This window comes from Erpetoichthys calabaricus, chromosome 10 (assembly GCF_900747795.2).
Source record: "Erpetoichthys calabaricus chromosome 10, fErpCal1.3, whole genome shotgun sequence".
Taxonomy (NCBI): Eukaryota; Metazoa; Chordata; class Cladistia; order Polypteriformes; family Polypteridae; genus Erpetoichthys; species Erpetoichthys calabaricus.
The window spans coordinates 160615556-160639292 of record NC_041403.2 but is presented as its reverse complement, the minus strand read 5'-3'; the positions used below and the strand labels follow the sequence as shown (position 1 = coordinate 160639292).

The 23737-nt window shown below is 41.2% G+C and overlaps 3 non-coding genes across 3 annotated transcripts; all 3 read left to right on the top strand.

Moving 5' to 3' along the window:
* Positions 1–7657: 7657 nt before the first annotated feature.
* Positions 7658–7728, top strand: trnag-gcc (transfer RNA glycine (anticodon GCC)). The gene has a single exon. It is a non-coding gene; the product is annotated as a tRNA-Gly (tRNA).
* A 1511-nt stretch (positions 7729–9239) lies between these two features.
* trnag-gcc (transfer RNA glycine (anticodon GCC)) lies at positions 9240–9310 on the top strand. Its single transcript has one exon. It is a non-coding gene; the product is annotated as a tRNA-Gly (tRNA).
* A 1506-nt stretch (positions 9311–10816) lies between these two features.
* Positions 10817–10887, top strand: trnag-gcc (transfer RNA glycine (anticodon GCC)). The gene has a single exon. It is a non-coding gene; the product is annotated as a tRNA-Gly (tRNA).
* The last annotated feature ends 12850 nt before the right edge of the window (positions 10888–23737 follow it).

Here is a 23737-nt window from a genome sequence, read left to right as displayed (position 1 = left end):
TTCTCGCACGCGATGGCGACGACAGCGCACCCACAGTCACGTCACTCACTTCTGACGAGTCCTCAACGAACTTTCCAAGATGTGCACCCTCTCTTCCAATATTACATTACCGTTTTGTTACTCTCTGCTATTTCCATCCTCCCGTCTCTCGCAGGTGGTCCTTGCATACTGCCAGCTACCTGAAATAACACCCCCTCCCCGACAATCGTGGCGCTTCGATTTTTATTACGCACTGCTCTGGTAAACTCCTAATAGACGGGATTCCGTATAGAACAATAGTTTTCAAAGTGCAGCTTGGGGACACACCTGCCAGTCCTGGCTAGGTTGATGTTCTTTAAAAATACTAGGGGGCTCTGCCCCCTGCTCGCCTCGCTCGCCCGCCCCAGGGTTTGGTTAACCGGATATACAATTTTTAAAGAGATTCTTTTCATGGCAATTGTTACATATGCATTATTTTCACTTAAACTTTAAAACTTTAGTATAAACAATATTTCGAGTTAACTTTTCCCAACCTCGGTCCTAGGGACCCCCTGTGGCTACAGATGTTTGTTCCAACCAGCTTCTGTTTTTAATTGGACTCCTGGGCTAATTAAGTGATGCTGTTTGCCAAGTCCTGTGTTTTGGGAACAATATAGAAATTAGAAAAGTTTGGTTAATATATAATATACACAGTGCATCCAGAAAGTATTCACAGCACATCACTTTTTTCACATTTTGTTTTGTTGCAGCCTTATTCCAAAATGGATTAATTTTTTTCCCTCAGAACTCTACACACAACACCACATAAAGTTTACTTGAGGTTTTTGCAAATCTATTAAAAATAAAAAAAAATGAGAAAGCACATGTCCATAAGTATTCACAGCCTTTGCTCAATACTTTGTTGATGCACCTTTGGCAGTAATTACAGCCTCAAGTCTTGTTGAATATGATGCCACAAGCTTGGCACACCTATCCTTGGCCAGTTTGGCCCATTCCTCTTTGCAGCACCTCTCACACTCCATCAGGTTGGATTGGAAGCGTCGGTGCACAGCCATTTTAAGATCGGTCCAGAGATATTCAAGTCTGGGCTCTGACTGGGCCACTCAAGGACATTCACAGAGTTGTCCTGAAGCCACTCCTTTGATATCTTGGCTGTGTGCTTAGGGTCGTTGTCCTGCTGAAAGATGAACTGTCGCCCTAGTCTGAGGTCAAGAGTGCCCTGGAGCAGGTTTTCATCCAGGATGTCTCTGTACATTGCTGCAGTCATCTTTCCCTTTATCCTGACTAGTCCCCCAGTCCCTGCCGCTGAAAAACATCCCCACAGCATGATGCTGCCACCACCATGCTTCACTGTAGGGATGGTATTGGCCTGGTGATGAGCGGTGCCTGGTTTCCTCCAAACGTGACGCCTGGCATTCACACCAAAGAGTTCTATCTTTGTCTCATCAGACCAGAGAATTTTCTTTCTCAAGATCCGAGAGTCCTTCAGGTGCTGTTTGGCAAACTCCAGGCGGGCTAAGGAGTGGCTTCCGTCTGGCCACTCTACCATACAGGCCTGATTGGTGGATTGCTGCAGAGATGGTTGTCCTTCTGGAAGGTTCTCCTGTCTCCACAAAGGACCTCTGACAGAGTGACCATTGGGTTCTTGGTCACCTCCCTGACTAAGGCACTGCTCCCCGGATTGCTCAGTTTAGATGGCCGGCCAGCTCTAGGAAGAGTCCTGGTGGTTTTGAATTTCTTCCACTTACGGAAGATGGAGGCCACTGTGCTCATTGGGACCTTCAAAGCAGCAGAAATCTTTCTGTAACCTTCCCCAGATTTGTGCCTCAAGAAAATCCTGTCTCGGAGGTCTACAGACAATTCCTTTGACTTCATGGTTGGTTTGTACTCTGACATCAACTGTGGGACCTTATAGAGACAAGTGTGTGCCTTTCCAAATCATGTCCAATCAACTGAATTTACCACAGGTGGACTCCAATGAAGCTGCAGAAACATCTCAAGGATGACCAGGGGAAACAGGATGCACCTGAGCTCAATTTTGAGCTTCATGGCAAAGGCTGTGAATACTTATGTACATGTGCTTTCTCAATTTTTTTATTTTTAATAAATTTGCAAAAATCTCTAACTTTTTTCACGTTGTCATTATGGGGTGTTGTGTGTAGAATTCTGAGGAAAAAATGAATTTAATCCATTTTGGAATAAGGCTGTAACATAACAAAATGTGCAAAAAGTGATGCGCTGTGAATACTTTCTGGATACACTGTATATATATATGTATGTATGTATGTATCATTAATAAGATACCGCAAAGGGGAATAACTGCACAGAGAAAGGGCAAAATAGAATGAAATCAACAAAAGAGAGTTAAGTATTTTAAATCTATAGCACAAGCAGAAATTTCTAAATGTCTTATAAATGCCTTCTCCCAATATACTCAGCATCTCTTCTCTGCACATGTCCAAACAAGCATAATCTTGCTTTTCTGACTGTCTCCCAACCGTCCAACTTGAGCTGACCCTCTAATATACTCATTTCTAATCCTATCCATCCTCGTCACACCCATTGCAAATCTCAGCATCTTTAACTCTGCTACCTCCAGCTCTGTCTCCTGCTTTCTGGTCAGTCTCCACCGTCTCCAACCCATATAATGTAGCTGGTCTCACTACTGTCCTGTAGACCTTCCCTTTCACTCTTGCTGATACCCGTCTGTCACAAATCGCTCCTGACACTCTTCTCCACCCTGCCTGCACCCTCTTTTTCACTTCTCTTCCACAATCCCCATTACTCTGTGTTGTTGATCCCAAGTATTTAAACTCCTCCACCTTCGCCAGCTCTACTCCTCTCCTCCTCACCATTCCACTGACCTCCCTCTCATTTACACACATGTATTCTGTCTTGTTCCTACTGACCTTCACTCCTCTCCTCTCTAGAACATATCTCCACTTCTCCAGTGTCTCCTCAACCTGCTCCCTACTATCGCTACAGATCACGATGTCATCAGCAAACATCATAGTCCATGGAGACTCCTGTCTAATCTCGTCTGTCAACCTGTCCATCACCATTGCAAATAAGAAACGACTCAAGAGCTGATCCCTGATGTAATCCCACCTCCACCTTGAATGCATCTGTCAATCCTACTGCAGACTTTCCCACGGTCACACTTCCCTCGTGCATATCCTGTACAACTCTTACATACTTCTCTGCTGTACATACTGATTAGGAATCTGGTTTGAACAAAAACCTGCAGGCACGGGTGGGGGGGCACAGGGCCAAGGTTGGGAAACACTGGTCTAGAGCTAAAATAGCTGGCTGGAAAAATACCAAACTTGAAACATAAGCCTGTTTATGAGACGATGTGCTGATTAGTTTTTGAGCCAAATCGTGCAATAAAGAGAGGCACTCTAGAGGAACCCTCAGATATTGTGATTCTGCAATAAATTATGATCTCTTCTCGTCAATTGCTATTGTAATGACATACAGGGGGAGGATTCAAAAGTAATGAGCCTCATTTTGTTCTGACGCGAACGTACCTCGCCGCGCGCCCCACTTGCCAGTGACGGCGACGGTGGGTGTTGGCTTCACAACACAACGGAGCTCCTACCACTCCAAGCTTTTGGAGCGGTAGGATCGGCCTTGATGGGAACCCCTGTGCGGTAGTGTGTTACACGGTGGAATGGAAAGTTCGTTAGAGCAATGGTACACGTTGAAGACGAAGACCATGCTAATTGCCTTCTTCGGAGTGAAGGGGATCATCCACTACGAGTTTGTCCCGTAAGGACAGACCGTGAATGCTGCTTACTACTTGGAAGTCCTGAAAAGGCTGAAAAGAAGTGTCGCGCGCAAGCGAAGGGACATCAAGGACAGCTGGAAGCTTCACCACGATAACGCGCCCAGCCACACCGTCTTCATCGTGAGCGCCTACCTGGCCCGGGTGAACGTTCCGGTGGTCCCCCAGCCTCCCTACAGTCCGGACCTGTCGCTTTCTGACTTCTTCTTGTTTCCGCGCTTAAAATCAGCGCTGAAAGGAAAACGCTTCGACTCGATCGAGGACATCCAAGCAAATGTCAAGGCAGCCCTTGCAGCCATCCCGGAACAGGCCTACGTGGATGCCTTCGAGTCATGGAAAAGCCGCCTACAAAAGTGTATTGATGCAGAAGATGCTTATTTTGAAGACTATTAATTAGTTGTACCGATTTGCTCAATAAATTTGCCCCATTACTTTTGAATCCTACCCTGTATGTTATGATCAGAAAGATCAGCATCAGAGCGGTGAATAATTACTGAAATGTTCTAGAATAGTCCAGGTAACTTGGTTCCTTGGGCGCTTAGCCTACTGACACACATGTCCGAATTATTTTAATCAGAAGTTGTATGTAACTTGTTTTATATTCTTTTCCTTTGGACCTGGAATTTTATGTAACTTTATACTTTTTGTAAATGTAAAGGGCTGAAAGGCTTTTTTCATTTCATATCAAATATATGAATAAGAAAATACAGTTTTTACATTTAAAATTCATTAAATCATCTGGTGTATATAGTACATAGAATAATAAAAAAAGTGCAGTCTCTTCCCCCCATCTGTCAGTAATCCTTTGTTAAAAATGTTGAAAAGTAATATGAAGAAAGGAGGAAATTAAAGAAATATCACCTTTAGTTGTGCTTTGTACGAGTTCAGTACTTGCACATTTAAAACATTTCAATAGCAGGAGGTGTTACACCAAGGGAAAAAGTTGAGTACCCTGCCTGGAGCTATTATGTACTATTTGATGACACATACTGCTATACTTGAGCATTTGCTTTGAAAGGTGGGCCTGCTGTTAGCAGAAACCAAAATCTAAGATAATGCCTTGCTTCATAGCATTAGCTTTATATTAGCAGGGGGCCCTGACCTGGTGGTTTGACATTTTTGGGGGCCTTGGATTAAAAAAAACAGTCTATGTATAGTATATATTCAAGCATTATGGGCTCAGTTGCCATATCTGGTTTCTGTCTACTGCACGTTCTTTCTTCATTATTTTGTGAAAGGTGCTGTTCCACTTTCAACATCTTAGTGCTTGGATCCTAATGTAAGGAAGCATCCCCCCCCCCCACCCTTTTTTTTTTTTTTTTTCGATTGAATGTCAATAAATCACACCATGCAAACTTTCATAGTGAATTGCTGTTCGATCAAATGTATTTGTATTGCACCGTGCTGTTTCATGTATGGAACCAAAAAAAAAACCCTTAGCCCAACTTTGATCAATTGTCACTGTTCCACTCCACTGTTTCTCAGTATGCCAGTTTTCGACTTGCATGCCAATAAGTTGTCATTTATGTTGATTGGTCCCTGTGTGAATGGTGTACAGCATGTGTGTGCCCAGAGCTGTCAGGAAAGGCATTGCCCCCCAGCACTGGAAGAAGCTAGTATGCAAATGTATGTAAATACTTAGCGTATTCCAGAACAGAAGATGTGTGAACTGCAGTAAATAAACCCCAATCTACTGTACAAAATATCAGGTTTCTCTGTGTCTATTGGTAAACAAGTTGTTTTAAAGACTGGCATCATAAAATGTCTATTTACTGTAGAAATACAGAAAGTCTTAAAACTTAATTTTTTGTGTATTTTATTTAGTTGATATTGGTGTGAAACAGGTTTTTGTTCATATAGATAATATATTTAAAAAATTTTGGAGTATTATACTGTTACACTACTTTTACTTTATACTATTATTTGGTCATTTGAAGCTGTTTTATTACATACGCAAAATTAGAGCTGTTCGTTTTTGGGATGTGTAATTTAGGCACAAAAGTACTTTAAAAAACTGAGACTGTAATTAATATGAATAATTGTCCTTTTAATTGTTCTTTTTTTTTTAAGAACCAGATACACAAGGAAAGCACTATATATAGGATTGATAGATATGAAAGGGGGGCGGCACGGTGGCGCAGTGGGTAGCGCTGCTGCCTCGCAGTTGGGAGACCTGGGGACCCGGGTTCGATTCCCGGGTCCTCCCTGCGTGGAGTTTGCATGTTCTCCCCGTGTCTGCGTGGGTTTCCTCCGGGCGCTCCGGTTTCCTCCCACAGTCCAAAGACATGCAGGTCAGGTGGATTGGCGATTCTAAATTGGCCCTAGTGTGTGCTTGGTGTGTGGGTGTGTTTGTGTGTGTCCTGCGGTGGGTTGGCACCCTGCCTGGGATTGTTTCCTGCCTTGTGCCCTGTGTTGGCTGGGATTGGCTCCAGCAGACCCCCGTGACCCTGTGTTCGGATTCAGCGGGTTGGAAAATGGATGGATAGATATGAAAGGTACTATATAACAGAACTGGGCAGGCACTATATAATAGATGTAGAATGCACTTTATAATAGGTAGACGGAGTAGGTGATACATTGGATAGGGAAGGCACTATATCTGAGGTACTCGGTTACAGCCCTGGAGATGTGCAGTGGCTGCAGCTTTTCACTTTAACCAGTTTTCATAATTTGAACCCGTTTTACTAAATGCATTTTTTCCAGATTTTACAATTCAGAACCATTAACAGCATATTTTAGTTTTAAAATGCTGCATTTTGGTTTTCAGCGTTGCATGTTTTCCTTAACCAGCCATCCGTTAATAATGAGGTGCAAATTATCTGTTAGGCTTAGCTTCTAATCATGCAACAGGTTGGAATGAAAACCTGCAGCCACTTTGGACCACTGGGATCATGATTGTGTACTCCTGCACTATATTGATACATAGACAGATAGGGCACAGCATAATAGATGGACAGGGAAGGCATTGTGTAATAGATGGGTATAAAAACAAATGGGGGGGGGGGGCAGGAATGACACTGTATAATGCATGGTTATAAAAACAGAACAGGGAAGGCACTATATAATAGATAAATGTGGAAGGTACTTTTATAGATAGGTGGATATATTACTCCATTGGGCTCTTGGGCAAGGCCCTTAACCTGATTTCTGACCCCCGAAATCGAAAAAGGCAATTTCTCCTCTGGGATTAATAAACAATATCAAAAAACTAAATAAATTAACAGTATCAGTACTGTATTTTCGAGTGTGAATTAAAGAATTATGTATAAAATTCTTTAATTTGCATATATATATAATATTTTTTTTACCTTAGTTGTTTAAAAAAAAAAAAACAAAAAACGGTTTAGCCTATTTATTTTCCCCCCATAGAAGCTCTGCTCCATTGATGTCAGGCTGAGAGTGTGAAAGCCGCAGAACAGCGCCCTCTAAAAGAAGTGGCCAAAAATATATTACGTCGGTAGTGGTTTAGCACTGCGATAGAGATCGAAGTGAAAGCGAGTTCCATTCCCGGCCAATGCAATTAATGTTTTAAAACTGCGATCACTCGCCATCTCATAAATGTTGGGACCTTGCTTTTCACTCTTGACTGTTTGGATAGCCACTGCCGCCATAGCCCTCATTTACATCAGGAACAAATGCTTTGAGCAATCAGTTCGCGAAACAGAGATGAATGCAGTCTTTTCGTATGTTAAGTGGCAACTGAATAGTCGGTGATCAACTGATTACAATTACATAAATGATCACTTTGTGATTTATGTAAAGTAAATTGATAATCGCTGCGAAGTTTATGAATAGGATACCAGAGGCACATTAGAATCCGGAAAATAGCGCCCCCAAAGAAGAAGTGGTGGAAAATATATTGCATCGGTAGTGGTTTTGGGAATTCGTCTCGCATTGGTGGTTCAGTGGTAGAATTCTCGCCTGCCACGCGGGAGGCCCGGGTTCGATTCCCGGCCAATGCAGCCCTCATTTTAAAACTCATTTTTAAAACCTTCCCCCTTATGTCCGGACCTCGCCTTGCACACTATATACGGATTGGATACTTTGCGGTTGTAGCCCACTCTTGAATGAAGAACAAATATTACAGCCGTCCAATTTGCAAAGCATACATACCTGTAGTGTCTTGCAGCTTCGGTAGCTGTAACAGGGTTAAATTTATGCATTTATTTATATATATTGTTTCCCCAAAGTTGTTGTGTACCCCATTTTGTTCAATGTTTATTTAACATGGGTTGGAACTTTTATTGGGAGAGTGATTGTTTCCTGCTCAGGAGGCAATTATGTGGACTCCTCCCGTCCTCAGTAGGCAGGAATTTGGCTTGCTGGAGGAAAATTAGAAATAGGAGCACTCACTCCAGAAAGCGCGGAGGAGCCTCCGTTACATTTTATTTCTTTTTACTCTCCAAAATGCCAAGGGAAAAAAAAACGAAGTTCGAGGCAACTTTTTTTCGGTTACGTGACGCCAAAAAGGTTAGAGCAGCTTTCCGGAAGGTTGCACGGCTGCAAAGTCAACTTGTAATCAGCATACAGTATAACTTAAACCAGCGGCAACATACCTGCATAACACCTCAATGCTACTGGAGCTGCTAAGTCAGAAATTTCCTTTCCCTTTAGTCATTCTGCTGTATATATACTTTAGTTCTTTATTGTGCTAATATAAAAAGCCAAATTCCTTCTTGGGGAAGTTTATCTATTCTATCATATCGTGCTTTTAATTTATATCTTTCCAGATTTAGATATATAGCTATATGTCGATAGATAGTTGTGACAGGAGCTATATGCATAGAGAGAGACAGATCGATCTAACAGTATTATCTGTATGTTTCAGGATTGAGTTTGAACATGAATTATAACATTATGTATTTTAAACGTGTCGATTTACACAAAGAAACGAATATCTTTCCAGCCTGTTTATGGACCGAGACGCTGCAGACAGGCAGAGCAGCGAAAACCGCAGAACAGCGCCCCCCGAAACGGAAGTGGCAAAAAATTGATTGCATCGGTACTGGTTTAGCACTACCATAGAGAATGAATGAGAAACGGTTTAGAGAGTTTTAGCTAAAGAGTCCGCAACCACCGGGCGTGATATTCGAGTTCAATTCCCGGCCAGTGCAGCCGACATATTAAAATTTCGATGTATGAGCGTCTGTAACATGTACGGATCCCGCATCGCACTCAGTGCTGTTTGTATAGCCACTGCCGCCGTATAACTGCGCCGTAACTGCGGAAAGAAGTAAACCGTGAAAGCACCGACATCAATGGATAGTAGTACCATGGAGCTACTGAAAAATAAGTGGGCAGCAGATTACACATTCGTGGATCAGAATCCAACGCAGGTAAAATCGTGATGTTCATTCAGCTATCAAAATATAACTACGGCCACTGCGTTACAAACTTTATTGAGAATAGCATCCCAATACAGCCTGTGGTCAAAAAGTATATTGCATCGGTAGTGGTTTTGGGCATTTGTCTCGCATTGGTGGTTCAGTGGTAGAATTCTCGCCTGCCACGCGGGAGGCCCGGGTTCGATTCCCGGCCAATGCAGATCACATTTTAAAACTGACGTCCACTGCCTTCCCTTATATGTCCGGACCTCGCCTTGCACACCATATACGGATTGGATACTCTGCGGCCGTAGCCCACCCTTGAATGAAGAACAGATATTACTGCCGTCCAATCTGCAAAGCATACATACCTATAGTGTCTTGCAACTGCGGCAGCTGTAACAGGGTTAAATTGATGCATTTATTTATATATACTGTTTCCCCAAAGTTGTTGTGCCCCATTTTGTTCGTTTATTTAACATGGGTAGGAACTTTTATTGGGAGAGCGAGTGTTTCAGGCTCCTGCTCTGGACGCAATTATGTGGACTGCCCCGGTCCTCAGTAGGCTGGAATTTGGCTTGCTGGAGGAAAATTAGAAATAGGAGCACTCTCCAGAAAGCGCGCAGGAGCCTCCGTTACATTTTATTTATTTTTACTCTCCAAAATGCCAAGGAAAAAAAAAACGAAGTTCGAGGCAACGTTTTTTTTTTGTTTTGTTTTTTTTTTTTCGGTTACGTGACGCCAAAAAGGTTAGAGCAGCGTGCCGGAAAGTTGCACGGCTGCAGTAATCACTGCAAAGTCAACTTGTAATCAGCATACAGTATAACTTAAACCAGCGGCAATATACCTGCATAACACCTCAATGCTACTGGAGCTGCTAAGTCAGAAAGTTCCTTTCCCTTTAGTCATTCTGCTGTATATATACTTTAGTTCTTTATTGTGCTAATATAAAAAGCCAAATTCCTTCTTGGGGAAGTTTATCTATCATATAGTGCCTTTAATTTATATCTATCCAGATTTAGATATCTACCTCTATGTAGGTAGACAGATGTGAAAGGAGCTATATGCATAGAGAGAGAGATCGATCTAACAGTATTATCTGTGTGTTTCTGAATTAACTTTGAACATGAATTATAACTTCTATATTTTAAACATGTCGATTTACACAAAGAAACGAAAATCTCTCCAGCCTGTTTTATGGACCGAGACGCTGCAGGCCGGCAGAACAGCGCCCCCCGAAACAGAAGTGGCAAAAAATAGATTGCATCGGTACTGGTTTAGCACTACCATACAGAATGAATGAGAAACGGATTAGAGAGTTTTAGCTAAAGAGTCCGCAACGGCCGGACGTGATATCAGAGTTTGATTCCCGGCCAGTGCAGCCGACATATTAAAATTTCGATCTATGAGCGTCTCAAACATGTATGGACCCCGCCCCGCCTCGCACTCAGTGCTGTTTGGATAGCCACAGCCAATTAGCCACATGTGCTGTAAAAAGTCAACCGTGAAGCACCGACATCAATGGCTAGTAGTACCATGGAGCTACTGAAAAATAAGTGGGCAGCAGATCAGAATCCAACGCGGGTAAAATCGTGATATTCATTCCGCTAACAAAATATAACTGCGGCCACTGCGTTACAAACTACTGTATATTGAGAATAGCGCCCCAATTCAGCCTGTGGTTAAAAAGTATATTGCATCGGTAGTGGTTTAGGGTTTTCGTCTCGCATTGGTGGTTCAGTGGTAGAATTCTCGCCTGCCACGCGGGAGGCCCGGGTTCGATTCCCGGCCAATGCAGCCCACATTTTAAAACTGACGCTCATGGCTGTCCCTTATATCTCCGGACCTCGCCTTGCACTTCATATGTGGATTAGATAGGCTTCGTCTGTAGTCCACATTTGAATGAAGAACAAATATTACAACCATCCAATCCAAAAAAGCACATACTGTAAACCAATAGTGTCTCGAAATTGCTGCAGCTGTAATAAGTTTAAATCGATGCATTCTTATGTATATTTTATTTATATTTCCCCAAAATTTTGTGCCCCATTTTGTTCAATGTTAATGTAACATGGGTAGGAACTTGTATTGGGAGAGCAAGTGTTTCAGGCTCCTGCTCAGGATATAATTATGTGGACTCCTCCCGTCCTCAGTAGGCAAGAATTTGGCTTGCAAATAAAGTAAAAAGTAGCGTGCCGGAAGGTTGTACAGCTGCAATAATAACTGCAAAGTCAACTTGTAATCAGCATACAGTATAACTTAAACCAGTGGCAATACACCTGCATAACACTTCAATGCTACTGGAGCTGCTAAGTCAGAAATTTTGTTTCCCTTTAGTCATTCTCATGTATATATACTGTAGTTCTTTACTGTGCTAATGTAAAAAGCCAAATTCCCTCTGGGGAAATCTATCTGTCTACTAGCTGATTACCCACTGGCTTCGCTCACGGAGTGTATGGGGGGAAAAAAAACTAAAATGTAGTATTTATAAAATAAGTTTAATTACCAATGTTATTTTTGAACAAATAAAGAGCAGTCACAATAACATAGAAATTATAGAAATATTAATTAAGTAGTAAAACCTTTTGGTAAAAGAATTTGATGAAGATATAAGAAGCGTATAAATTATTAAACAGTCAAACATTAACATATAAAAAGTAAAGATACATTAAGTACTACTGTAGTGGTTTCAGGCAAAGTACCTGCTTGACAACCTTGCACTATGTGCCTGTGATTTAAGAGAAAAATTATTCTGAGAAATGTGGACGCTGCCTTTCCGTGCTTAACGGGCAGAAGGTCCAAACAATTCCCAAGTCCAATACTTAACATGAAGAGGTCGGTACATCTTTTTAGATGTAAACCTTCCATCTTATTAAAAGAATTAATTACAAAAGAAACCTTGAATGTTGCAGGGTTTTAGTGACCCGAATTCATCTTAAGGGACAGTAAGTAGCCGTACACCGCAATTTACCAAGAGAGTCCCACTTCGATAGCGCTAATTACACTTTTTCGCAAAGATTTCCACTATCCCAGGAGCCGACAGGGCACTTGAACTATGACAAACAGTGCGAGAAGAGAGGACGCTGCCCGAAACTGCGATGCTCTTGACCCGGAGGAAAAGCCCGATATTCCGCGCCTCCTAGCATCCACTTTGTTCTAACGACCCCTCGCCGCCAAAGGCGGTCTTGTCTTCACATAGTTCACAGCTCGGCGCAGTTAAAAAGTAGAAAGATGCAAAGCTGTTTTGTTCATCTCTTCTACTATCAAGTACTGCGAATTAAAAAAAAGTTACAATGTGGCAGTTTTCTCTGTGAGAACGTGCCTGGCGGCGGACGGCTCAGCGCTGGAGTCCAGAGAGGAGGGCTGGGAGAGGGCGACGCGGGGCGCACTTGTATGGGATAGATCAGCGTGTTTGTGTTTACCACTTTTACGTAATTTCCATATCGCGTGGTCATACGTCATTTCCGTTTCAAACGCGAGAAGAATTTTATATATATATATATATATATATATAGATTATATAGTGCCTTTAATATAAATCTATCTAGATTTAGATATCTAGGTGTATCTGTTAGATACATATGAAAGGGACTATATGCATAGAGAGAGATCGGTGTAACAGTCTTATCTGTATGTTTCAGGACTGAGTTTGAACATGAATTATAACATTCTATATTTTAAATGTGTCAATTTACACAAAGAAACGAAAATCTCTGCAGCCTGTTTATGGACCGAGACGCTGCAGGCAGACAGAGCAGTGAAAACCACAGAACAGCACACCCCGAAACAGAAGTGGCAAAAAATAAATAAATAGATAGATAGATAGATAGATAGATAGATACTTTATTAATCCCAAGGGGAAATTCACATACTCCAGCAGCACCTTACTGATACAAAAAACAATATTAAAGATTGATAATAATGCAGGTAAAAACAGACAATAACTTTATATAATGTTAACGTTTACCCCCCCGGGTGGAATTGAAGAGTCGCACAGTTTGGGGGAGGAAAGATCTTCTCAGTCTGTCAGTGGAGCAGGACAGTTTGCATCGGTACTGGTTTAGCACTACAGCTAATAGAGAATTAATGAGAAATGGTTAAGGGAGTTTTAGCTAAATAGTCCGCAACCTCCGGATGTGAGACCCGAGTTTGATTCCCGGCCAGTGCAGCCCACATTTTAAAACTGACGTCTACAGTCGTCCCCTACATCTCCGGACCTCGCCTTGCACTCCAATGTGGATTGGACACACTCTGTTGCCGTAGCCCACAAGTACCATCGTGTAAACATTGAATCTGCAAAACGCAGATGTGAATGATGTCTAATATTAGATGTGTATTCTCCTGTCAATATATGTTTAAAAATCAAGAAAAATAAAGGAGACAAATATTATTTGTGCAGTAAGTGCTTCATTGGCAATTGGTTTGTAACACAACTCTGCAGCAATTACGGCCTGCAAGAAACAACGTTGTCCAACACTGGTTTCCAGCATTTGTTCTTCATGCACGTGAGGGTTAAGATGACCAGGACTACACAGTCGGCAAGGCGGCGTCCTTGCATGTTGGGGACGCCCATGGATGTCAGTTTTAAAATGTGGGATGCGCTGGCCAGGTATCGAACCAATGCCTCCCCGTGCGGATTCTTCAGCGTAGAGCTAAACCGCTGCTGATGGGATCTCTTTTCCGTTTTGGGGACGCTGTTGTGTAGTTTTCGCTAATCCGCCTGCAGCGTCTAGTTGACGAGTAAACGATTTTCATTTATTTATTTATTTATTTAACATAAATAAATCTATCAGGACACTTAATGTTAAATAGTCTCAATTTTCAAAAATTATAATTTAATTTACGTTTGATTGGGAAAACAGAGAAAAAAATGTTTTGATGTTCCTGTTTTTTTCCCCTAATGTTCGATCAATTGAAATGGCATCTTGTCTCTATAATAGTCTGTAGCTTTGGATATTTATTATTTTAAGTCTGCTTGGCAACAGATGGTCAAATACTGAAAGTCTAAAATTTAAACTAATAATGAAATGCGATGCCTAGTAAAAAATTTCATCTGAAACTGGTCATGATATTGATATTTACTGCACAACTCAAAGTTTAAACAACAAGTTAAGTCAGGATATCGGCCTTCTATTCTTCTTGACTGGGATAAACACAGGAAGAAAACAGAAAACAGTCTTCTGTCCAGACACTTCCTTTGCCACCAGCTTCCACCGGGTCATCTGTCTTGTTCCAGTTACTTACATGAAACGGGAAGTGCCACTTTGCACAGATGCTGGAACCGTTCCAGAAACAGGTATTCATCACATAGACCATAAGAGACTGACTATACCTATTTGTGCAAGTTTATGAACATTAATTCTCCTCTTTGTTTCAGAAAAACCCAGCACCCCATCTCTTCCTTTGCTGTCATCACCAGCAAATCCTCGCACTGGACCAATGAAAATTGGTGGGAAGGTGTTTGTTTTTGACCAGACGCTGGACATCTCCAATGAAGGATGCCATTGACAGACAGCCTTATCAATACTGTGTTTGCCAGGCTGTCCTGGAAATCCCACGTGCACACGAGGGGCTGTTGATGCTGTTTGAGCTGCAAATGGCAAAATTGATACATGATGGGCATTTTACATTTCTGCTGTTCTTTCTCTTCAACTCTTTTCCTTGTTGTGTCTGGTTCCCGCTGAAAGAGCTGTGTTTCTGCAAAATCTTTAAATTCCATTTTGGCATCTGTCAGTACCTCCAGTTTTTCCACATTTTAAAAACGTTTGTGTGTAACAATAGAAATAATGGATGGGGACGAAGACCCATCATTTTCATATCATGATTTAGGATGGCCACATGAAAGACAAGATTTTGTTCTTTTATTGTGTGTTTGGGGCTGTTGCTTCTGCTGCTGCTGTTTCTCTGATTCCCTGATCAATTCTTTCAATTGAATCTTGCGATAGTTGTGTGACAGGAGAAGGTGAAAGGGGAGTTGACAACAGCAGAGGATATACAATAGGCACAACTGGCACACTGGCAGTATGACTACCTTCAATCAAACTGGACCACAATCTTTGTATCTCTATTAGTTTTTCTGGGTTAGTGTTCAAAGAAGAGCATATGTTCTTCATTTTGGACGTTTACTTCACGCATCTTTCAATATGGACTCTTGTAGGATGACGAATGCTGTTTGGGTCTGTACAAGACTTCTGAACCATGGCAACATAATCATAGTCCACAAGTTTTGAGCATTTCCTTCTGGCTGTGACACTTACTGTACGTTTACTGCCCAGCCAAGGTCTTCTAACTTTATAAGGAGATGGGAAGGGGGATGACTTGGTAAGCACTCCAATCATCAGCTTTTAATGAAACAAAGGAGGAAGAGGGGAAATTAAAAAGAAATAGTGTAAAACTAGAGCCAACATTGAATAACTGTGAAAAGATGCTTACTTTCTTTGTTATGCTTCTGTTTGTGTTCTCTTGAGTCTCTCTCTACTGTATAATCAACATTAACATTTAATGGGATTGTGTTTGAGCAAACGACTGTAAATCACAGAGCACTGCAGCCATCGTGAAATCAAAATGTTTGTAAATGACTGCAGTGAGGCAATTCAGTTCAATCGTTTTCTAGTTCACAAGTGTTGCACCAATTTTATGAACCTGTTACTCTGACTCCTGCTTAATAATCTGTCTATTATAAAAAAAAAAAATCTTGGGAGGGAGACGAGACGTGATCTTCTTGGAAGACAATTTGACGTCACGCGAGAGACATTTTAACATCACACGAGACAAGGCAGTGAGACAACATTTAAAACAAGTTCACGGACATCTAACCAAGCAGTTGGAATGGTTTTGGCAGACAGACAACATGTGCTCCCAGCTGTTAAAAAAACAAGTGACAAGCAGATGATCCGACCGCTTCTCCTTAACATGCGTTCAGCCAACCATACCCCCCCCCCCCCCCTTCACAACACAAGAATCAGAAATGTGAAGTGGCATAAGGACAGCTGCTGTACAGGCTTTGAAATGATCGACAAGCAGAATATGCAGCTCGCCAGCAGCAACAAGCCAGCAGATGATCCGTCCGCTTCTCCTTAGTGTGCGTTCAGCCAACCCCCCTTCACAACAGGAGCAGCATTATACATCCTGCGAGAAAGAGATGTAACCACGCCTGGGGCTGGAACTAAAGGACAAGTATTGTTTTTACAGAAGTTTTAAAGTAAAAGTGAAAATAATGCATATGTAACAATTCCCATGAAAATAATCTCTTTAAATTGTATATTGGTAAACCAAACACGGGGGCGGGTGAGCAGGGGGCAGAGCCCCCTAGTACTTCTGTAATTATGTACCTATGTTTTGTGGTGTAGAAAATATTTAGTTTAACTTTATTGTGTTATACATTTTTTCGTTATTAAAGTAAAACCATTTTTATGGTTCAAAAAATGTTTTATGTGTGTCTCTGGTGGGATTTTGTCCCAATCTTAAGCATGTTACACAGTAAACAATTTAATGATAAAAAAAATTATTGGACAGGAAGGAATTCCTGTACTTTGAACAAGTGTAACAATGCTACATTTCTATTGACAGTTAATGCATGCAAATGTTACATCATGCATGAATTGCCCTATATTAGCAATAGCCATTTAAAAGTAACTGTATTGTCGTTTGCCAGAACTCAAAGTGTACTATTCATGGATGTACTTGCATCAAGTATTTAATCAATATGTTGGATTAAATAAGAAAAAAAAAAATGTTATTGCAGGGAATCCAAAACTCAGCTCCTGGGGACCCCCTGTGGCTGCAGGCTTTTGTTCCAAACCAGCTTCTGTTTTTTAATTGGACTCCTGGGCTAATTACTGTAAGTGAACTGTTATTTCCCAGATTCGGTGTTTTGGGGAACAAATATAGAAATTAGAAAAATAAGTTTGGCTAAAAAAAAAAAAAAGTACTAAGCCAGGGGTACTCAGTCGGTCCTGGGGGCCCACTGTGGCTTCAGGTTTTTGCTTTCAACCAGATTCGTAATCGGTGACAACACCTGATAACACTGATCTCAATTAGCTGCTATTTGTTTTCTCTTATTCTACGTTAAAGCACAGCAGCATGATTTTTACATTTATAAGTCATTTAGAAATATTTTGATTTTTGCTATAGATTTAAATGCTTAACTCACTTGTGTTGCTTTCATTATTTTACCCTTTCTCTGTGCAGTTTGCTCCCTTCCTTGTAACTTAATGACAATTAAAAACGAGGCAGAGCAGGACAGCCAGGCAAACACTGAATCATGTCAGGCTGCAACTACTTTAATGTTAGACCCCAATAATTAGAAAATAATAGATTCATTAAACAATTAGAACACCTGGAAAAATAGAATAAAAATCAAGATGAAAATATTGTTAAAAAGAAAAAGATTACATTATTCTCATATAACTGCTTAGTACATTTTATTTATTTTTTTTAAAGCAAACACTTAATTAGCCCAGGAGTCCAATTAAAAACAGAAGCTGGTTGGAACAAAAACCTGCAGCCACAGGGGGGGTCCCAGGACCGAGTGTGGGAAACATTGTATTATTGCATTTTATAAAAGAAAAATGCGGTCGCCCCGCTGGGGATTGAACTTGGCTCTGTGTGGCACGGCAGGCCCGCTGTGTTCTGATTGGTTGAGCAGTCTGTGTTAACTATTCGTGCTTGCTAAAACGCCCCTCCTCGTGGTGGGCCTCAATTCTATCGCTGTACCGCCAACATGAGACGAAAGTCTTAAACTCTCATGGATTAATATACTTTTGGACATAGGTTTTCTACTTTCAATAAGACCCCACAAGATAAAAGCTGCAGGTCACTGCTGATGTAACATTATTTCAGACACTTTGTCTTTGGGGGGTGCTGTTCTGTTTTTATATATATATATATATATATATATATATATATATATATATATATATATATATATATATATATATATATATATAAGCAAATTGCCAGAGAATTTATGCTTAACATAATTTAAAAAGATACTAATGTCAAATATCTGTAAAAATTATACGCAAGCCTTGAATTAACTAGAAATCTGTAGAACTTTTGTGGCTTTTTTATTTACAGAGAATATAATATTTTCATAAATACATTTCACATTGTGGACAAACAGTAAATAGGTTTCTTTTTGGAAAATGTACACTTGTGTACATATGATCTAGCCAATAGTATATTAGGTTAGCAGTATATGTATGCTTTTCCATACTTCTGTCGTAATTACATAGACAGAACTTTGTTTCTCTTCAGGGGTAAGTTTGGCTTTTTACTGCCATTTATTTCTTTCCATTTTAAGTTCTGTGTACAATCCTATGTGTTCATTTGTGAAAGTACTTTTTTTTCTTCCCATTAAGATGATTAGATGAAGCGGACATTAAAACAAATCGGAATGGGCTCTATGCATGGTGTAACCATAAGGGGGTGCCACAGAGCCCCAAACGTCACACAAAGTAATGCCCAATGTGATTCTGGTTCTAAATAAAAGATATTTATTTCTCCACCCCACCATTTCAATTAAAAAAACCCGTGCAAAGATCAATAAACAATTCAGAATTCCAATAATTTCTTCCACCTTCCAAGACTGTTGCCCGTTCCCTTCCGATCACACAGTCCCTGATGTGAGGCAGTGGGCTTCTTATCAACATGTCCCCATGTTGCTGGTTGGTTCACATGGAACCCCCCCCCCCCCCATACCTTCTGGTGATACCCAAGACCCCCAACAGACTTGCACTTCCAATTCCCCATACAACTCTGTGGGTGTCCTGATTGGGATCATCCTTGGGGAACACTGCCACCTTCTGTTTGAGGACTGTTTCCTGAAATCCACATTGAGCCAGTCCGTCCATTATAAACCAACTAGGGGGCTCTGCCCCCTGCTCGCTTCACTCGCCAACCCCTGGCGTTGGGACATGAGAAAGAGTCAGATGTATGAATTAGATATAGAATAGTGTGCAGCTTTGGATGATGCCCATAGAAATAACAAATAGAGTGTTTGTCATATATTAATGTTTTATTGTAATATTTCTTTGTATACAACATTAGTAGTAAAGATGGTGTCTTGTCCTTGAATGAGTCTTCCTTGGCATGGATTATTTATAATTTTAACTTTAACGTCAGATGAATGGCGAACACGTGAGAAGGCAACATAAAGTTGTCCATGTCCAAAAACGGGTTCAGAGAGGTAGATGCCAACCTTGTCCATGGTTTGTCCTTGTGATTTGTTGATGGTCATGGCAAATGCAGGTTTAATGGGGAACTGTTGGCGTTTCAATGTAAAAGGTAATTCTAGCTCAGAACTTGTAAGGTCAATTCTAGGAATGAGAACAGTATTGTTAGCATGTGATCCTGTAAGAACTGTCGCTTGAATAACATTGCGTGTCATGGTGTTGACCGACTAACCGTGTGCCATTGCATAAACCCTGTTTTGTGTTAAGGTTTCTTAATAGCATGATTATTGTTCCGTTTTTAAGGGCAAGGTCGTGTTGTGGTAATCCGGCAGGGTTAATAGTGTTCAAATATTCTAAGGGGAAATTTATATGTTCATTGTCGTCATCAGAGTCAACTTTGTCTGAGCTTAGAAAGATCTGTGTCTCTTCAGGAAGTAATGAAATGACTTGGTTATTAATGTGATTAACATTAATATTTTTTGGACATAATATAGTGCGTTGTGTTAACAGGGGTATTTGGTCTAATGTGATTGCTGTTCCAAATATCTCTTTTACTAAGTCGTCTGAGATAAAGGATTGTGGAATGGAAATAATATCTGGGTGAAGTCCATCTGTATTTGTGAGTGTACCATTTCCCAGTTGTATTAGCCAACTGTTATATTCTGGATCTGGACATCGCATGTTTTGTACCAACTGTATTGTTTTAAAGCAATGCCAATTGTCTGCGTATTTTAAGGTGGACTGAACAATAGCAGAGCGCATGGCATGTGGAACAATAGCTAAGCATTGTCTAAAATCTCCTCCTAATAAAAGAACTTTTCCTCCAAAGGGAATATTATTATTCATCAACGTTTGTAGAAGTTTATCAATGGTGTTGAGTAAGTGACTGGATGCCATTGTACATTCATCAATAATTATCAGTTTTGCAAGACGGATGTCTCGGGCATTGCTACTGTGAATGTTCATAGTGGATACTGATGTCTCTGTGATTGGGACCCGGTATTTTGAATATTGAGTGACATGTACGACCATTTATTAACAGATTTGCTGCCACTCCGGAGGATCGCAGTCACTGTTAATATGTTTCCTTTTCTGCAGTTGAACGGTTAATAGTGCTTTATTGTAAGGAGATCCACCTATGCTGACACCTATGCTGTCTAGTGTGAAGGTGTTGACGTTCACTTTAGAATATGTGGCTTTGGGTGTCACTTCTTATGGATGTGTGTGTGTGTGGGGGGGGGGGGGGGTGGGTGAGGATTGTTGTTGCCGCGAGCGTCTTCTTTCTTTTTGTGTTCCTGTGTCTTGTTTGAATCCCCCTCTTTGTGTGTGTCCCGTCCGTTGCTTGTAGGGTCTGTGGGGGTGGGCTTCGCTCGCCAACCCCATGGTGTTGGGAATGACAAAGAGCGTGATGTATGAATGAGATATAGAATAGTGTGACGGTGTAGATGATGCAAATAGAAATCAAACAATAAAGTGTGTGGCACAGTGTAAAGGTTTATTTGAAAATTTCTTTGTACACGCCGTTTAAGTGTAAAAGGTAATTCCAGCTCAGAACTTGTAAGGTCATTTAAAATGGTTATTGTTGTGATCAGAGGTCAAGTTTGTCAGAGCTTAGAAAGAGTTGTGTCTCTCCAGGAAAGTAATGGAATGACGTGGGTATTTATGTTTCCACATTAATATTTTTTGGACATAATATAGTACGTTGTGTTAAAAGGAGGCATTTGGTCTAATGAGATTGCTGTTCCAAATGTCTCTGTAACTAAGTCGTCGCAGATAAAGGCTTGAGGAATTGTAATAATATGTGGCTGAAGTCCATCTGTATTGGTGAGTGTACCATCTCTCAGTTGTAATAAGCAATTGTTATGATCTGGTTCTGGACATCGTATCTTTTTTACTAACTGTATCTTTTGAAAGCAATGCCAATTGTCTGCGTATTTTAAGGTGCACTGAACAATAGCTGAGTGCATGGCATCTGGAAGAATAGCTAATCACTGTCTAAAATCTCCTCCTCATAAAAGTACCTTTCCTCCAAATCGAATATTATTATTCATAAATGTTTGTAGAAGTTTATGATGGTGTTGAGTAAGTGACTTCATGTCATTGAACATTCATCATAAACAACATTTTTTCAAGACGGATGTCACGTGCAGTGCCACCGTTAATGTTCATAGTGGATACCGATTGTAGGATCTAATGTAGTTGATAAAGATTTAACTTTCAGTGTACATCGTCAGTTATAAGCTTCTGTAGATATTCAGTATATGAATGTAAAGAAGGCAGTCTAATTTGACCCTTTTGACAACAACGTGTAAATGTATAACTTGTATTGCCAGTTGTTTCTTCAGGGAAGTGAACTGAATGACAATGATTGCAAATGACATTCATTAATCCGAATGAATTTTCCTGGTGTATGTTTTCCTTGTGCCGTTTGAGAGGCGCGTTGTTGCATGTGTAGTATTTGGGACGTGTTGTTTGGGAGCTGTAATCGATTTGCCTGTGCTGTGTGAGAAGCCCGTTGTAGCCTTCCTTGCCGTTATCGTATGTCTGAGACGGGAGGTGTTTCGTTTTGAATCCGTGTCTGTTGCGATGCAGCACTTTGATTGATAGATTGCGTCATGTGGATCTAGGATGTAGATTTGTGCATATTTGCGTTGTTGATTTGTTTCAGGGTGCACTGTTCCAATGCGATGCAGTATTTGTGCACATATGCGAAAGCAGTAATGGGCCATTGCCTTTTGGTGGCCTGATATATACTCCGGTAGATGCAAAAGCAAATGAACTATTGTAGGATCTAATTCAGTTCATAAAGTTTTTACTGTTAGGTACATCGTTAGTTAGAAGCTTTAGTTGAGCTTTGCGTTTTTGGAGTCGAGACATTTTGTCTTATGGATGTGTGTGGGGGGATCGTTGTTGCGGCGCGACGCGTTTTGTTTCTTTTTGTGTTCCTGTGTCTTGTTTGAATCCCCCTCTTTGTGTGTGTCCGTCCCTTAGCTTGTAGGGTCTGTGGGTGGTTTTGTGTTCTTTTTTTTGGTCTTCCATGGGCTTGTTGAATCCCCCTCTTGGGTGTGTGTCCCGTCCCGTCCATTCCCGTGCCTGTGTAGGGTGGGGGGGGGGGGGGGTATGGTCGTGCCTTGCTATTGTGGCGCTCGTCTGTTCTTTTTTTTTTGGTGTGTTTAGTTTCGTGTGCAATGTGTTTCGTGCTTTCCCCTCGTTTGAGTACTCTTTAATGTTTTTTTTCCTTATTTTGGTGCTTGTTGAGCCTCATTTTTGTGACTCTTTTCTGTGCTCTTGTCGGACTCTTTTTGCGCCTGCTTCTCTCGCCCTCTTTTGTCCGCCTTTCTCGGGTCCTCAGCCGACTCTCGTGGACTGTTTGTTGCGCCGGCGCAGTACGTCTTTTTGCAGCTACGGCCCATGGCCGGATGTGTGAGCCTCATTTTTGTGACTCCTTTCTGTATGTGCTCACTCCTGTTTTCTGTGCTCTTGTCGGACTCTTTTTGCGCCTGCGTCTCTCGCGGACCCTCATCCGCTTCTCTCTCCCTCTTTTGTCCGCCTTTCTCGGGTCCTCAGCCGACTCTCGCGGACTGTTTGTTGCGCCGGCGCAGTACGTCTTTTTGCAGCTACGGCCCATGGCCGGATGTGCCTGCGTCCATCATCCGGTTTAGCATTCTCGGTTAGTAATATGGATCCCAGCCAGGCCGAAGATTATGGGGCTTTCCTTATCGGTGGGTTGTATTTCCATTCCAGCAGTCCTTCCATTAAGGCATCCAGTCTGGACAAGAGATTATCCTTCATCTCGGTTTGGATGTCTAACCTTCCTTCCAGGCACTAACAGTGAATATACACGCTACACATGTATCCTGGTTTGGGACATTGAAAATCTGGTCACTGGCCCAATAATTTACCATCATGGTGTATATCACGTGATATCCATAATGGGCACTCGCTGTAATAAAGTTTGCCCTTCACTTCTGTTAATTCCTAACATTTGTCAAAACTGAATGGGATAGCAAGTCCCATTTCATGAAAATTACTACATCCTAACATACCCAAGCACAGAAGGAAATAATTTAAAAAGGTTTGTTTATTTAGGTTATGTTAATTATCAACTGCAGACTGTCACTGTGTGTGAGATTGCTCCCTGTGATGGACTAGCCTGTCCAGGCCAGCTTTCTCCAAATAAATAACGGATTGAGAAGGTCCTAGAACCTCAGAATATCTTTATTATCATTTGTAGTACTAGGGTGTTGTACCGTGTTAGCCGTTATGAATGTAGAGAAAAGCCAAGAAAAATGACACCTTTTATTGGCTAACTAAAAAGATGACAATATGCAAGCTTTGGTGTCATTTTGCTTGGCTTTTCTCTTTATTATCATTGTAACAAATACAACGAAATAATTAGGTGCAGTCCCTGCGGTGTCAAAATATAAATAATATAATTACAAAAGGATAAGAAGAAAAAAGGTAGTACACAA